Genomic DNA, 2945 nt, shown 5'->3' with positions numbered 1-2945 from the left:
GTTCCTCTAAAATGTTATAGGATCAAACACTTCATGATCATTAGACTCATGAAATTTGAATCTTTTCATCTCTTAAGGCTCCACATCCTCACAGGAACTTTCTTCTGTCATGGCAGGTGTTTATTCTTCTCAAAGTGCAAGGTCCAAAGGACCAGATCCACACATCCCAAGTCTATCATAACATTAATCTTTCTATTGCATGAAATTTGAACCATTCAACTCAGGTATGACATAAATATTATTAGATACTTATATAAATAAAAGTATTAACTATACAAAGAACATGACATAAGTAAACATGCTTGCATCAAACACATGTATGCATGAAATAACAATAATTCAACAACAATAGTCAATTCACATCACAAGGTCTCAGTGCACCATTGATATGCAATCTTTAAATTGTAATATCAATTGCAAGTGGTACTTGGTTAACAATGAATATGGTACACTTGATTAACAATGAATATGGTACACTTGATTAACAATGAATATTGACGATTAATCATGTCAAACAATGAATTCTTCTTTAGATTGATTCATTATTTACATGAAAAGCTAACAACTATTATATATTTCATTGCTTGTATGTTTAAACTCCGCCAAACAACAACCTTCATTTGAATCAATTATTACTTACACAGATTCAAACATAGTAATATTTAATGTTGTAAACAAGCAAATTTATACAACAAAACTCACTTTGGTGACCTTTAATCTACTCATTCATGAACATTATACATTATCACAAATAAAATTCATGTTCCAAATATTCATCTACGTACAAGCATTACTTTAAACAATAGGCAAAATATTTTAAAAGAACACAAATAACAAGAAAGACATCATAAACTCCCATGTTTCAATTCTAAAACCTAATGAACCAATAAAATGATATGGTATATATTTTAAATTTTATGAACCAATTTTGAAATGTGCTATCTGCCCTAAATTGGGTATCGATTCAAAAATACGTAAAACCTGGTTAAACCCCCCATATCATTTTGAAATTAGGCTGAATTGGATGTAAAACCAAATAAACCAGTTTGGAAAGCTCGGGACCGTTTGAAAACTGATTGAACCATCCTGAAAAACCTCCAAATCAGTCTGAAGACTGAATGAACCGGTTAAGAAGTGTTTGAATCGGCCAGAGACTATCTGAACTGGTCTGAAAAGAATCAGACACAAAAGGTATCAAAGTGGTCCAGAATAACCTAAACCGGTTTCAAAAACTGTTTCAAACAGAGTCGGCCCACAATGGATTTGGATACGGGTCAGTATACAATCCAGATCTATACCATACCTGATCCGTTCAAGGAAATAACAAATTGTGGATCAGATTGGACTCTATATAGACCTGATCTGAACAAAAAAATAAACAAATAAGATCCAGGTCGGATTTGATTCACAAACCGGAACCGAACCAGACTAGTATTTTTTCTTTTTTCTTTTAGGGCCCGTTTGATGGGCTAGAAATATCCTATAGCGGAGGAGAAAAAATTCAAACTTTTAAATTTTTTCTCATTCCACCAAACTTGGAATTTTTTTCTTTACCATTAAAAGGTGGAAACGGAAAAAAATTTTCAGCCAGAGAGGTGGAAAAATTTTTTTGATTTTTTTTTTTTTGACCGTTAGGAGGAAGAAGGGAAGGAGGAAGGAGGAAGAAGGGAAAGAGGACGAATGAAGAAGAAGGGAAGAAGGGAGGAGGAAGAAGGAGGAGGAAGAAAGGAGGGAGGAGGAAGAAGGGAAGGAGGGAGGAGGAAGAAGGAGGAAGGGAAGGGATGGGGAGGAAGAGGGAGGAGGAGGAAGAAGGGAAGGAGGGAGGAGGAAGGGAAGGGATGCAGAGGAAGAGGGAGGAGGAGGAAGAAGGAGGAAGGGAAGGGAGGCGGAGGAAGAAGGAGTGAGGAAGACGACGATGATCGTGAGAAGGATCATAATGCCGAGGACCTCACGATCGGAGAAGATGCGGTTAAAGAGGACAAGGGGTTCAGTTCTAAAGAGGTAGAGGAACAACCAGCCAGAGAGGAGGAGGATTAGGACGAAGAGGGAGACATGATGAGAAACGAAGGAAATGGCAAGCACAGTGGACAGGAGGATGAGGTAGTTGACGCGGAAGTAGGTCCAGTTCTTGCGGACACGGGCGGTTGCTTCAGCGAGGGAATCTGGCTTGGCGAGCTGGTTGGGATCGACGAGCTCCAGCCAGGGGCGGCACTACGAGAGGCCGGAGCGGACGCCGCCGTATAGCCGACCGAAGAAGGCGCAGGCCGTGGGGGTGGCTGTGATGGGGCTCTGCGTCCGCAGGGTTGCTGACACCGTTGGGGTACGCTCCCGGCCATCGGTGCAGGATTATGCCTTAATTTCCTTTTCCCTCCCCCCTTCTATTCTTTCCCTTTTTCAGTTGCTGATTTCCCTGCCATGGATCCTACTCTTCGGCTGCTGCTTTCCCATTCCCACCCATTCTTCCTCCGTGGCCATCAAACGATGAAATTTGTTTTCAGAAAAATAATTTCAAGTTAACAAACACAACGTGGTTTTGAAAATATGGAATTTTATTTCCCATTCATCAATTCCAGAAATTTATTTCTAAAAACTTCTTTTCGTTTCCATATTTCCAGCCATCTAACGGGCCCTTAATCTCCCCATTTCGGAATGGATCCATGACTAGACCCGCCCTGATTCGTCACTAGGGAACCGCCTCAGGCGGTTCGGCAACCTCCACCGTAAGGTAGTGGAGGCTGCCGCGTATGTACCCAGCCGCCAGGCGTTGTGTGGCTACCCGACGATTCTAATTGCCTCACCGATGGAAGACCGGGGAAGGCAATCCCTTGTCCTCGGCGGCTGAGGTTGTGAGGATGTTGTCACCAGGCTTGTCTAGCATCGTCCAGTTCCTGCGCCGGTCCACTAGGAGGGTTGCAAGCCCTCCCTCTCTCTTTTTCTCCTGTAGC

This window comes from Nymphaea colorata, chromosome 4 (genome assembly GCF_008831285.2).
Source record: "Nymphaea colorata isolate Beijing-Zhang1983 chromosome 4, ASM883128v2, whole genome shotgun sequence".
Lineage (NCBI taxonomy): Eukaryota > Viridiplantae > Streptophyta > Magnoliopsida > Nymphaeales > Nymphaeaceae > Nymphaea > Nymphaea colorata.
This window is presented reverse-complemented; position numbering follows the sequence as displayed.